This window comes from Mastigoproctus giganteus, chromosome 12, assembly GCF_048544385.1.
Source record: "Mastigoproctus giganteus isolate SK-2022 chromosome 12, ASM4854438v1, whole genome shotgun sequence".
Classification (NCBI taxonomy): domain Eukaryota; kingdom Metazoa; phylum Arthropoda; class Arachnida; order Uropygi; family Thelyphonidae; genus Mastigoproctus; species Mastigoproctus giganteus.
In genome coordinates this window covers 133,099,254-133,113,751 of record NC_143586.1, presented here as the reverse complement: position 1 = coordinate 133,113,751, position 14,498 = coordinate 133,099,254, and the positions used below count along the sequence as shown (strand labels likewise).

Sequence of the window (14,498 nt, the reverse complement as noted above, 5' to 3'; positions counted from 1 at the left end):
ATAAGCCACAGAATAATAATATAGTCTGTGGCTCAGTCGTGATTCAGCGTTCAGTTTGTAAATGAATTAAATGCTTGCCATTAACCTGGCAAAACAATTTTTTCACAAAGCCTGGTATTTCTTGGTTGCTTTGAGAAATAAAAAAGTAAATCATACCAAGGTGAAAACCAATTTTATATTACCATAAGCAAGATTTTATTATGGAACTCTGGGAAATATTTTATTGTAAAAAAAAACAAAAAAAAAAACGGTGTTCAGTGATATTTAGAACTTAGTAATCCTGGGTAGTTAGTAGTAGTAGTAGTGGCATGTGATGCAAGAAAGCAAATGTATGAGCTTATGCAGCATCAGCCAAAAAAAAAAGAAAAATCACACCATTCCCTCCAAATGCCTGTCCAGTTCCTTCTTAAATTTATTCAGCCTATCAACTTCCACAAAGACAGATGGAAGTTTATTCCAGCAATTAACCACCCACTGGCTAAAGGCAAATTTCCGCACATCTATTCTACATCTGTCCTTTCTTAATTTGAATTTATGCCCCCTTAGGTTCGTAATCTGAACAAGTGGAAGGATCACATCAGAATTCAGCGTGCTGAACCCATTCAAGGCCTTATACACCTCAATCAGATCACCGCGCAGGTGCCTAGTCTCCAGCCACTGCAATTTGCAGAACTTAAGCCTCTCTTGATAAGAGGATCCTTTCATTCCCCTCACCAATCTTGTTGTCCTTCTCTGTACACGCTCAAGTAAATCTACATCCTTCCTAAAATGAGGCCTCCAGACCTGTACGCAGTACTCAAGGCGTGGCCTGACCATTGCCTTATACAGAGGGATAATCACCTCCTTTTCCCTTCTAGCAAAATTCCTATATATCATTGACAAAACCCGATGACCTGCCCTGGCAACCTATCTGCATTGCTCAGAAAACTTCATATCTGACTGCACAATTACTCCCAGGTCTTTTTCATTTTCTACCACCTTAAGTGTAGTACCACACAGTTGGTACGTTTCTCTGTGATTACTTTTATTTGTCAAGGTTAAACTTCAGTTGCCACTTCTTAGCCCATCTGCCCAAATTATCTAGATCCTGTTGCAGTAGCACACTGCCATTACTGTCATTAACAACCCTGCAAACTTCGACATTAAGACTGATATACCTTCATCAATATCATTGATAAATATACAAAACAACAGTGGACCCAATACCGAACCCTGTGGGACTCCACTAATAACATTAGTCCAAGAAGAGCAGCACCCATTGATTACCACCCTCTGTCTTCTCGCACATAACCATCCTTTTATCCATTGTAGCAACTTACCCTTAATACCATTCTGCTCCAATTTGTACAATAGTCTTCCATGCGCAACAGTGTCAAAAGCTTTCCTGAAATCCAAATATATGATATCAGTGATTAACTAAGAAAATAATTGAACTGACAGTGATACTTCACAATATTTCATTCGTACTGAACTACAAAGTAGTATAATGAATGGTATCAATTTAATTGTATGTCATATTGTGACTACCTTCACAAAGAATTACTATGATATTGCACTACCTGGAATAAGAGAGTCTTCACTAATACAGAAGACTATTGTTACTTATTCTCAGCGGATACCACCACCCAGAGTAACAATAAGTAACAATAGTCTTCTCTATTAGCGAACCTTTACTTATTTGAGATAGTGCAATATCATGGTAACTCATTGTGAAGGTAGTCACAATATATGACACGATTAAATTGATGCCATTCATTATACTACTTTGAAGTTCATTATAAATGAAATATTGTGAAGTATCGCTGCCAGTTCAATAGGTAATCAGTGATATAACATCGTGAGTATGGGTTGCTGCATGCATTCCATTTTTATATTGACTCTTATAGTCATAATATCACCCCCCCCCTCCAGTTGAGGCCCAATTCTTTATACTAGTTAAAAATTCAAGCTAAATTTCACTATAATTTTTAATTACTGCTTATCATTGTCATATTGCCCCCTCCCCCAGAAGAAACAGCATGGATCTGTCATAGTTTGCAAGTTACGGGAGTCACACTGATTTTAAAGTGAATATGTTAAACTTTGGGTTAGTAAAATATGGCTTCCAGAGGATTTTTCCAAACAGCAATGCTTTTCAAAAATATGCCTATATCTAGTAATGCAGGGATAAAAAATTGGGAGGAAATCTGAATTTTTACTGTTCAATGGGGAATAGTTTAAATTTCACATATATATGTTTTTCAGATTAGTAAGTACTGAAGAGCTTGGAAAGTTGCATTTATTATTAGCATTAGTAGAAGCATATGATGAAAGAAAGCAAGCATAAACATCATCAGCCAAAAAAAAAAAAAAAAAAAAAAAAAAATTTCTGAGTTCGCCTATCCATTTGATCTAAAAGTTTGTCCAGTTCTTCCATGAATTTATTTAAGCTATCACTTTTCAAAACGAGATGGAAGTTTGTTCCAGCAATCAACTACCTGCTGGCTAAAGGCAAATTTCCACACATCTGTTCTGCATCTGTCTTTCCTCAATTTGAATTTATGCAAGAGGAAAAATCCCATCAGCATTGAGCCTGCTCAACCCATTCAAGGCCTTATACACCTCAATCAGATCACCTCGTAGGTGCTTAGTCTCCAGATGCTTCAATTTGCAGTACTTAAGCCTTTCTTGGTAAGAGAACCCCATTCGCTCTTCTCACCAATCTTGTTGCCCTTCTCTGTACCTGTTCTAGCGACTTTACATCGTTCCTAAAATGAGGCTTCGAGACTGTATGCAGTATTCAAGGTGTGCCTGCCCATTGCCTTATACAAAGGGATAATCACCTCCTTATCCCTATTAGCAAAATTTCGGTGTATCATTGAAAAGAATCCTGACATGCTCTGGCAGCCTGTCTGCACTGCTCAGTAAACTTTATATCCACACAATTACCCCCAGGTGTTTTTCATTCTCTACCACCCCCTATGTAGCACCACACAGGTGGTACGTTTCTCTAGGGTTAGCTCTACCCAAATGCAGTACTTTGCATTTGTCAATGTTAAACTTCAGTTGCCATTTCTCAGCCCATCTTCCCAGCTTTTCTAGATCCTGTTGCAGCAGCACATTGTCATTACTCTCATTAACAACCCTGCCAATCTTTAGCATTAGCATTAGCATTAGTAGAGGCATTTGATGCAAGAAAGCAAGCTTATGCAGCATCAGCCAAAAAAAAAAAAAAAAAAAAAGTAACATAAATAAATAAAAATAACCACTTCCACTTCACCCCTCTGTTCGTTCTAAATACCTGTCCAGCTGAGCCTTAAACTTATTTAGGCTATCAACTTCCACGACAAGGGATGGAAGTCTGTTCCACCCACCAACCACCCGCTGGCTAAAGGCAAATTTCCGCACATCTATCCTACATCTGTCTTTCCTCAATTTGAATTTATGCCCTCTCAGGTGATTTTTCTGAGCTAGAGGAAGAATCCCATCAGCATTGAGCATGCTCAAACCATTCAAGGCTTTGTACACCTCTATCAGATCACCCCGCTGGTGCCTAGTTTCCAGACACTGTAATTTGCAAAACTTAAGCCTTTCTTCGTAAGAGAACCCCTTTGTCCCATTCACCAATCTAGTTGCCCTTCTCTGTACTCGTTCCAGCAGCTCTACATCCTTCCTGAAATGAGGCCTCCAGGCCTGTATACAGTACTCTAGGTGTGGCCTGACCATTGCCTTATACAAGGGAATAATCACCTCCTTATCCCTGCTAGAAAAATTTCTATATATCATTGACAATACACCATGAGCTACTCTTGCAGCTCGTCTGCACTGCTCAGAGAACTTCATATCTGCCTGCACCACCACCCCCAGGTCCCTTTCATTCTCTACCACTGTCAGTGTAGTACCACAGAGTTGATACGTTGCTCTGGGGTTGCTGTTTCCCATATGTAGTACTTTACATTTGTCAATATTAAACTTCATTTGCCACCTCGAAGCCCATCTGCTCAACCTTTCCAAATCCTGTTGCAGCAGCATAGTGTCAGTAGTGTCCTTGACAACCCTGCCAACCTTTGTATCGTCTGCAAACTTGGACATTAAGCCTGATATACCATCATCAATATCATTTATAAATACAGAAAACAATAAAGGCCCCAATACTGAACCCTGAGGGACTCCACTAATAACATTAGTCCACGATGAGCAGTGTCCATTGATTACCACTCTCTGTCTTCTCCCCCTCAACCACCCCTTTATCCATAGCAGCAACTTGCCTCCAATGCCACACTGCTCCAATTTGTGCAGCAGTCTTCCATGTGCAACAGTATCAAAAGCCTTTCTAAGATCCAAGTATATAATATCAAAGTTATTCCCTGCATCCAGTTCTTTTGTGACTGCATCATAGTATCCAATCAAATTGGTCAGGCAAGACTTCCCCTTAACAAAACCATGCTGTGTCCTAGCTATAACTGAAGTCTTGTCTAGATGATCCTGCAGTGCTTCTTTCACCAGTGCCTCCATTAATTTTCCGGGAACAGAAGTTAAACTCACAGGTCTATAATTACTTGTGTCAGCCTTTGATCCCCCTTTGTGAATTGGGGTCACATTTGCACATCTCCAGTCAATGGGTACCTCCCCTGAGTCCAAGGAAGCTCTCATAATTATGGCTAAGGGTTTGCTTACCTCCTTTGCTGCCTCCTTTAATATAACTGGATAGATCCCATCCACCCCAGGTGCCTTTCTTGTGTTTATCTTCAACAATTTCTCCTCCACTTTGCTCTCAGTTATTACAAGATTCTCTAGCTTACTGCTAGAGTTGAATACACCTCTGGCATTCCCCTCGCTGAATAACTCCTCATGTGTGAATGTCGATGCAAAATATTCATTTAGTTTGTTAGCTACCCGAGCAGGGTCATCAACAGTTGACCCATCGATCTCAAGTGGACCAATCTGATTCATCCCCTTCCTTCTAGAGTTTACATAAGTAAAGAACTCTTTGCTGTTTTTCTTCGCATCCCTTGCCAAGGATCTCTCGTAATCTGCCTTCGCCTGCCTAACCTCCTTTGTAACTTGGTTACAGATCAACTTGTATCTATCATAGGCATCCGTGTCACGTGTTAATTTGTATGTATCCCATGCATTTTTCTTCTCTGCCATATGCCTCATTAGTTCATCTGACAACCATTTAGGCCTAAACCTTGAACAATATTTCTTAGTTGGTATGTAAAGCCTAGTAGCTTCCACGATAAGTTCTTTGAATGCTTCCCATTTTGAATTTGCTGTTGGCAATATCATCAGTTGATCCCACTGTATAGAATTTAAATACTGTCTCAGTCCATTGTAGTCGCCTTTACGAAAGCAATACCCCTTCCCTTTACCCCTAATGGTAGTTACCTCTTTGAGTAACTCCCACTTCAGCACACTGTGATCACTGCCACCAAGTGGTTCATTTATCTGCAGATTCTGAATGCATGAAGAATCACTACTGATAATCAAATCAAGAGTATTACTCCCTCTAGTTGCCTCCCGAACATGCTGATGTAGAAAACAATCATCCAATAAATCCACAAAAGCCTTGCTACTGTGTGAGTGACCAGCCCCCAAATTCCAGTCAATATCTGGGAAATTAAAATCCCCCATTATAAGACTCTCTGATTTACTGGCCCACTCTATTTCTCCGAACAGTTTCTTATTATACTCATCAGAGTCATTAGGCCTATAGCACACTCCTACTCTCAGTTTTGATCTCCCAATGCTTATGTCACACCAAACTGACTCGACACTGCACTGTCCAGCGATGTCGACTGGCTTCACTTCCTTGGATTTTATGTGTTTCTTAATTAATAGCATAACCCCTCCTCCCTTCCTATCCTGTCTATCCTTTCTGTACACATTGTACTCCCCAAATTCCAGTTCTGCATTTCTTATATCTGTGTGACACCACGTCTCTGAAATCCCCACAATATCTGCCTTTGATGTTTTGAGCAATACCTCAAATTCATCAAATTTATTTACTAAACTCCTAGCATTGGTGTACACACAAGTATACATGCACCTGTTCTTTTTCTTAGCTACCCTAACACAACCCATGTGTTTACTTGTACCCCAATGATTCCCAGCAGTCTCTGAAATATCCTGCATCTTATTTTCCAGGCTGCGGCTCATTCCAATAGAAGCAGTGCAAGAATCACTTTCACCTCTGCCAGTGGCTACTGTTAATCTATTAGTCCTTGTATCCCCCCAATCTAGCAGTTTTCCGACCCACCTAACATTGCCTCGATAGCATCAGCAAACATTCTTGCATCTTTGTGTCATTTGCAAACTTTGACATTAAGCCTGATATATATACTTTCATCAGTATCATTGATAAATATACAAAACAACAATGAGCACAACACTGGACCCTGGGGAGCTCCACTAATAACATTAATCCAAGAAGAGCAGTGTCATTTGATAACCACTCTGTCTTCTCCCACCCAACCATCCTTTTAACCATTGTAGCAACTTGCCCTTAATGCCATACTGCTCCAATTTGTATAGTAGTCTTCCATGTGCAATGGTATTAAAGGCTCTTCTGAAATCCAAGTATATAATATCAGAATAATTTTTTGCATCCAGTTCCTTTGTGACCACATCATAGCATCCAATCAAATTTGTCAGACAAGACTTCCCCTTAACAAACCCATGCTGTGTCTGAATTATTACTGCAGTCTTGTCTAGATGATCCTGCAATGCTTCTTTAACCAGTGGCCCCCATTATTTTCCCCAGAACAGAAGTTAAACTAACGTGTCGGTAATTACTTGTGATTCTTGCTTTTGTAAAGGTGACTACAGTGGTCTCAGACAGTTTTTCAATTCTATATAGTGGGACCAACTGATGATGTTACCAATAGCAAATTCTAAATGGGAAGCTTTCAAGGAATTAATCTTGGAAGTAACTAGGCTTTTCATACCAACTAAGAAATACTGTTCAGCCTAATGAGACGTGTGGCAGTGAAGAAAATGTGTAGGATGCATATAAATTATCAGACAACACAGAAGCCTATGGTAGAATTCTTGCAAATAATTTCAAAGTGATTTTTACACTGCTTCTATTAGACTGAGCAGCAGCCTAGAAATCAAGGTGCTGGGGATTTCAGTGATTGGTGGGCATCATAATGGAACAAGTAAATAAATACATGGGCTATGTTATACTTATTATTTGTAAGAATCACATATTATTGTTATGATGTAAATTTGTTGAACCTCTCTTACTTTGTTTTTTTTTAGGGATTTTAAATTAGTTTTGCAGTCAGCTGAGTCGACTTGCACATACTATATGCATGATATCAAATATGGAAACAGCAGGACATATGCTCCAGTTATACTTATGATTTTTGCTTCATACAGTGTATATTGCATCCAGCCTCTGTGTGTGTGTATGCAGGTCTAAATTTCAAATGCAAAATATGCTGGGCCCTGAGTATTGTTGCTGACTTTTTTCCATGTATGACAGACTAAGGCTTTGTTACTTGAGAGTCCAAAATGCTGATGGTAGGTCCTATTTGAATTCAAGTGGACTGAACTTTATTTAAATTTGGCTGTTCTGTGACAACCAAATCCTCTTCTTGCAGCTTCACAGTGATTGGACTGTTAGTAACTCAGGGTATACCCACATGTGCAAAGTGTTAAACTGCATGTGGTGTACTGGAGGTGATCACCCTTGGATAAACCAGCATAAGCAAATGTCAAAGAGTAACATTCGTGTCACACATACACACAGGAATGCCACTGCTCTCTGTCGCCAGGCAATACTGGGTGGTAGATGATTCTCATCATCCAGTGCAGCACCCCACTTTGTTTGTTGGTGGTTTGAAGTGGTGAAACCCTTGTTTAGTTTCCAGAACTAAGCTCCAGCAGCCCATCTCTTCCATCATGTAGTATGAGTGATCTCTTTTGAGATTATAATGGGGCACTATGGTGAGATCCAATATTCCTTGGATCTCACCATAGTGCCCCATTATAATCTCAATTTTATCCAATTTTACATTAACTGATTGAGATACATCTTAGAGTGTTACCAACAGATTTGTTATATATTGCTACCTCTACTCTGCCAGCTGGTGCCTGCAGGAGTCAGAGTAGTGTGTATATGGGTGGCATTGTTTAGGCCATGCTGTGTCAAAGAGCTGGGTATATTCTTGTTGTGAGTGTGTACTGTAACCAAAAATTTCATTAATTCGGACATTTCTTCCCCTCCAATTTTTCTACTGACTGTGTCGTGAATAGCCAATCTAAAAGAACAAACTTCAAAATAAAATATATTTTATGTTTATAGAGGAGTTCGTGAGGTACAGAGAATACCTGAACCATGGCCACTCAAAGCTCATGCAGTTTTTTTAGCATTAGCATTAGCAAAGGCACATGATGCAAGAAAGCAAGCTTATATAGCATCAGCCAAAAAAAAAAAAAAACAAACCTTTATTTCACCCATCCACTCACTCCAAATGTTTGTAAATCTGCCTTGAATCTATTTAAGCTTATCAACTTCTACAATGACAGATGGAAGTTTGTTTCAGCAATCAACCATACGCTGGCTAAAGGCAAACTTCCCCACATCTAACCTACATTGTCTTTCCTCAATTTGAATTTATGCCCTCTCAGGTGATTATTCTGAGCAAGAGGAAGAATCCCATCAGCACTGAGCATGCTCAAACCATTCAAGGCTTTATACACCTCAATCAGATCACCTCGCAAGTGCCTAGTCTCCAGACACTGTAATTTGCAAAACTTGAGCCTTTCTTTGTAAGAGCAACCCTTTATTCCATTCACTAATCTTGTTGCCCTTCTCTGTACTCGTTCCAACAGCTCTACATCCTTCTTAAAATGAAGCCTCCAGAGACCATTGCCTTATACGAGGGAATAATCACCTCCTTATCGCTGCTAGAAAAATTCGTGTATATCATTGACAAGACACCATGAGCTACTCTTGCAGACCATGTGCACTGCCCAGAAAACTTCATATCTGCCTGCACAATTACCCCCAGGCCCTTTTCATTCACTACCACTGTCAGTATGGTACCACAGAGTTGATATGTTACTCTGGGATTACTGCTTCTCATATGTGGTACTTTACATTTGTCAATGTTAAACTTCATTTGCCACCTCTCAGCCCATCTGCTCAACTTTTCTGGATCCTGTTACAACAGTGTACTGTCATTAGTGTCATTAACAACCCTGCCAGCCTTCGTATTGTCTGCAAACTTGGACATTAAGCCTGATATATCATCATCAATATCATTTATAAATACAGAAAACAATAATGGACCCAACACTGAACCCTGAGGGACTCCACTAATAACATTAGTCCACGAAGAGCAGTGTCCATTGATTACCACTCTCTGTCTTCTCCCCCTCAACCATCCCCCTATCCATAGCAGCAATTTGCCTCCAATGACACACTGCTCCAATTTGTGCAGCAGTCTTCCACGTGCAACAGTATCAAGGCTTTTGTAAGATCCAACTATATGATATCAAATTTATTCTTTGCATCCAGTTCCTTTGTGACTACATCTTCCAATCAAATTAGTCAGACAAGACTTCCCTTAACAAACCCATGCTGTGTCCGAGCTATAACTGAAGTCTTGACTAGATGATCCTGCAATGCTTTTTTAACCAGTGCCTCCATTAATTTCCCTGGAACAGAAGTTAAACTAACAGGTCCGTAATCACCTGTGTCTCCCTTTGATCCTGCTTTGTGGATTGGGGGTCACATTTGCACATCTCCAGTCCATGGGTACCTCCCCTGAGTCGAGAGAAGCTCTCATAATTATGGCTAACGGATTGCTTACTTCCTTTGCCACCTCCTTTAATATAACTGGATAGATTCCATCCACCCCCAGGTGCCTTTCTTGTGTTTATCTTCAACAATACAATTCTCCTCCACTTTACTCTCAGTTATTACAAGATTATCTAGCTTACTGCCACAGTTGAATACACCTCTGGCATTCCCCTCGCTGAATAACTCCTCATGTGTGAATGTCGATGCAGAATATTCATGCAGTTTATCAGCTACCTGAGCAGGATCATCAAAAGTTGAACCATCGATATCAAGTGGGCCAATCTGATTCATCCTCTTCCTTCTAGAGTTTGCATAAGTAAAGAACTCTTTGCTGTTTTTCTTTGCATCCCTTGCCAAAGATTTCTCGTAATCTGCCTTCGCCTGCCTAACCTCCTTTGTAACTTGGTTACGGACCAGCTTATATCTATCATAGGCTTCTGTGTCACATGTTAATTTATATGTATCGCATGCATTTTTCTTCTTTGTCACATGTCTAATTAGTTCATCTGACATCCATTTAGGCCTAAATCTTGAACAATATTTCTTTGTTGGTATGAAAGCATAGTGGCTTCCAAGATTAATTCTTTGAATGCTTCCCATTTTGAATTTGCTGTTGGTAACATCATCAGTTGATTCCACCGTATAGAATTTAAATACTGTCTCAGTCCATCGCAGTCGCCTTTACGGAAGCAATAACCTTTCCCTTTACCCCTAATGGTAGTTACCTCTTTGAGTAAATCCCACTTCAGCACACTGTGATCACTGCCATTTAGTGGTTCCTTTATCTGCAGATTCTTGATGCATAAGGAATCACTACTGATAATCAGATCACCAAGAATTACTCCCTCTAGTTGCCTTCCGAACATGCTGCTATAGAAAACAATCATCCCATAAATCTACAAAAGCCTTGCTAGTGTGTGAGTGACCAACCCACAAATTCCACTCAATATCCAGGAAATTAAAATCCCCCATTATAAGACACTCTAATTTACTGGCCCACCCTATTTCTCTGCACAATTGCTCATTATACTTATCAGATTCATTAGCCCTATAACACACACACACACACACCTACTCTCATTTTTCCTTTCCTAGTGCTTATGTCACACCAAACAGACTCAACATTGCATTGTCCACCAACATCAATTGGATGCACCTCCTTAGACTTTGGGTTTCTTAACTAACAACATAATCCCTCCTCCCCTGTCTATCCTTTCTGTACACATTATACTCCCCAAATTCCAGTTCTGCACTTATGTCTGTGTGACACCATGTCTCTGATATCCCAACAATATCTGCTTTTGATGTCTTGACTAGCACTTCAAGCTCATCGAATTTATTAACTATACTCCTAGCATTGATGTACAAGCAAGTATACATGCACCTGTTTCTACTCTTAGTTACCCTAACACAGCCTATGTATTTACTTGTTCCACTATGACTCCCAGCAGTCCTGGAAATTCTCATTGCCTTGCTTTCCAGGCTGCTGCCCAATTGCATTTCAATAGAAGTAGTGCAAGAATCACTTTTACCGCTGGCAGCGGCTACTGTTAATCTATTAGTCCGTGTATCCCCCCCCCCAAGCTAGCAGTTTTCCAACCCACCTAACTCTGCCTCGATAGCATCGGCAAATATTCTTGCACCCTTTCTATTTAAGTGTATCCCATCCCTGTAGAAGCAGTCTCTCCTGTTAACAAGCACAGACCAGGCTGAGAAAAATTCTACCCCTTGAGCAATCTCTCTAGGGCTGAATTGATCGACAAGGCTCTAATCATATACTTCCTCCTATTGTGTCTGGGCAGAATTGCAGACACTTTCAAATTCCACCCTAACTCATGGCTTTTTTTCAGCATTGTCTTGTTCTTGTTAAGTTAGTTTTGTACCCTCACACTTGACCACTAAACTATGAATGTCTAAAAAAAAAATTAATATGCTTCCAGGATGATCACACTGTTGGAGGAATTCACTAGATAGAATCTAAAACTGACAAGCATATTGGTGCAGCAGCAGTATTTCCTAACATTACCATATCCAAAAAGTTCCTCACTGAATATTAGCTATATTGCAGAACTCAGTGCTATTCACAGCCTTAAACCACACACTCTCAAGAACCATACTGCTCAGTGTTATACAGGGTGTTTCAAAAATGATGGTCAATAATTTAAAGGTGAAAAGTGCAAACTAAAATAAGCAAAAAAGTCCCAGTGAGAATCAGGCCGCAAATGAATCGTTTTCGAGATAATGCACATTTTCTGTTAAGATCTACCACTGACTATGGGAGCACTAGTTCAGCAAAAAGCTGTGAATCCTTTGCTAAGGGTAGTTTTATTAAACATAAGATAATACATTTTTAATTTTTGGTTTCAACACCTAAGGATTTTACAGATGTTACATGTTACAGGATGTTCTTTCTAACACCCTTTCCTCAACATCAGGTGTTATGCTTCTGGGCCTACCTGCTCATACTCCATGTGTGAAGCGCCCATGTTCTCTAAGGCATTGATGTACCCTGATGAATGTGCGTCTGTTGGGCTGCCTTCGACGGGAAAATGCTTCTTGGTACAAATGTGCAGCCTTGAGTGCACTGCCGTTGGCTTTACCATACATGAAGTGCATGTCTGCATACTCTTCATTGTTTTAACCTCTTTCCATGTTGACTATCCTTTGACTTTAGTATGCCTGCTACATCTCAGAGCATTGAGAGAGGGGAAAGGGAGAGAATGAGCATAATCTAACCTAAACAAACAAGTCAGTGGTGGATCCCAATTAGAAATGTGCAATATCTCGAAAACGATTCACTTAAGGACCCATGTTTACTAGGGTTTTTTTGAATATTGTAGTCGGTGGTAGATGACTTTCATCAACCGGTGAAATACCACCACTTTGTTTATTGGAGGCTTGTAGTGGTGAAAGCCATGTTTAGTCTCTAGAGCTTTTTTAACCCAAGCACGGTACTAAGTACTATAGGTTCTAATACCTCTCGTGTTTGGGGTTCACATAAAAAAAAAAAAAAAAACCTTTAAATTTTTGACCATCACTTTTGAAACACCTTGTATATAATGACTCCGTTAGTGCTATCCAAACACTAATGGAACTAATGAAATCAACACAATAAGAAGAATGATAACTCCTTAGACAGATCTGGAATACTCTGACTAAATAAAACCATAAGAAACAACAAGTTCTGTTTTGTTGGATCCCTGGTCACACTGGAATTTCTGGAAACAAACAGGACAACCTAGCTGCCAAAACTGCTACTGATCTTATAGACCAAACCTTCACTACACCTGCATCCAAGTACATTATAAAGAAATGATGCCTTGAGCAATGGCAATGCCAGGGCAATAAAAAGCTACTTGGTATAAAAAAAGATCTAAAATCATGCAGATCTAGTGTATGTGAGAACTGACATTAGGAAGTTGTATTAGTCTGATTACGGATCGGCCACACGCACCTGACACATCTTTATTTGCTTGCAGCCACTGACCCACCACAGTGCACAAACTACAACACTCATCTAAGAGTCAAGCATATGCTCATTGATTGTCCCAGTTAGTGAATAAAAATTCTCTTTGCCTCATTTTCAGCAACGAACACTCTGAGTATAGCATTAGTAGAGGCATATGATGCAAGAAAGCAAACTTATGCAGCATCAGCCAAAAAAAAAAAAAAAAACCTCCATTCGTTCGAAATACCTGTCCAGCTGAGCCTTAAATTTATTTAGGCTATCAACTTCCACAACAAGGGATGGAAGTCTGTTCAACCAACCAACTACCCGCTGGCTAAAGGCAAATTTCCGAATATCTATCCTACATTGTCTTTCCTCAATTTGAATTTATGCCCTCTCAGGTGATTATTCTGAGCAAGAGGAAGAATCCCATCGGTATTGAGCATGCTCAAATCATTCAAGGCTTTATACACCTCTATCAGATCACCTTGCCGGTGCCTAGTTTCCAGACACTGTAATTTGCAAAACTTAAGCCTCTCTTCGTAAGAGCAACCCTTTGTTCCATTCACTAATCTTGTTGCCCTTCTCTGTACTCGTTCTAGCAGCTTCTTGAAATGAGGCCTCCAGACATGTATACAGTACTCAAGGTGTGGCCTGATCATTGCCTTATACAAGGGAATAATCACCTCCTTATCCCTGCTAGAAAAATTCGTGTATATCATTGACAAGACACCATGAGCTACTCTTGCAGACCATGTGCACTGCCCAGAAAACTTCATATCTGCCTGCACAATTACCCTCAGGTCCTTTTCATTCTCTACCACTCCAGTGTAGTACCACAGAGTTGATACGTTGCTCTGGGGTTACTGTTTCCCATATGTAGTACTTTACATTTGTCAATGTTAAACTTCATTTGTCACCTCTCAGCCCATCTGCTCAACCTTGCCAGATCCTGTTGCAGCAGTATAGTTTCAGTAGTGTCCTTAACAACCCTGCCAACCTTTGTATCATCTGCAAACTTGGACATTAAGCTTGATATACCATCATCAATAACATTTATAAATACAGAAAACAATAATGGAACCAACACTGAACCCTGAGGGACTCCACTAATAACATTAGTCCACGGTGAGCAATGTCCATTGATTACCACTCCCAGTCTTCTCCCCCTCAACCATCTCTTTATCCATAGCAGCAATTTACCTCCAATGCCACACTGCTCCAATTTTGCAGCAGTCGTCCATGTGCAACAGTATC

At 40.0% G+C, this 14,498-nt stretch overlaps 1 protein-coding gene across 4 annotated transcripts in view; it reads left to right on the top strand.

Moving 5' to 3' along the window:
• Nucleotides 1-14,498, top strand: part of LOC150077438 (RING finger protein 141-like) — a 123,529-nt gene that overhangs the window by 728 nt on the left and 108,303 nt on the right. The window lies entirely within an intron of this gene.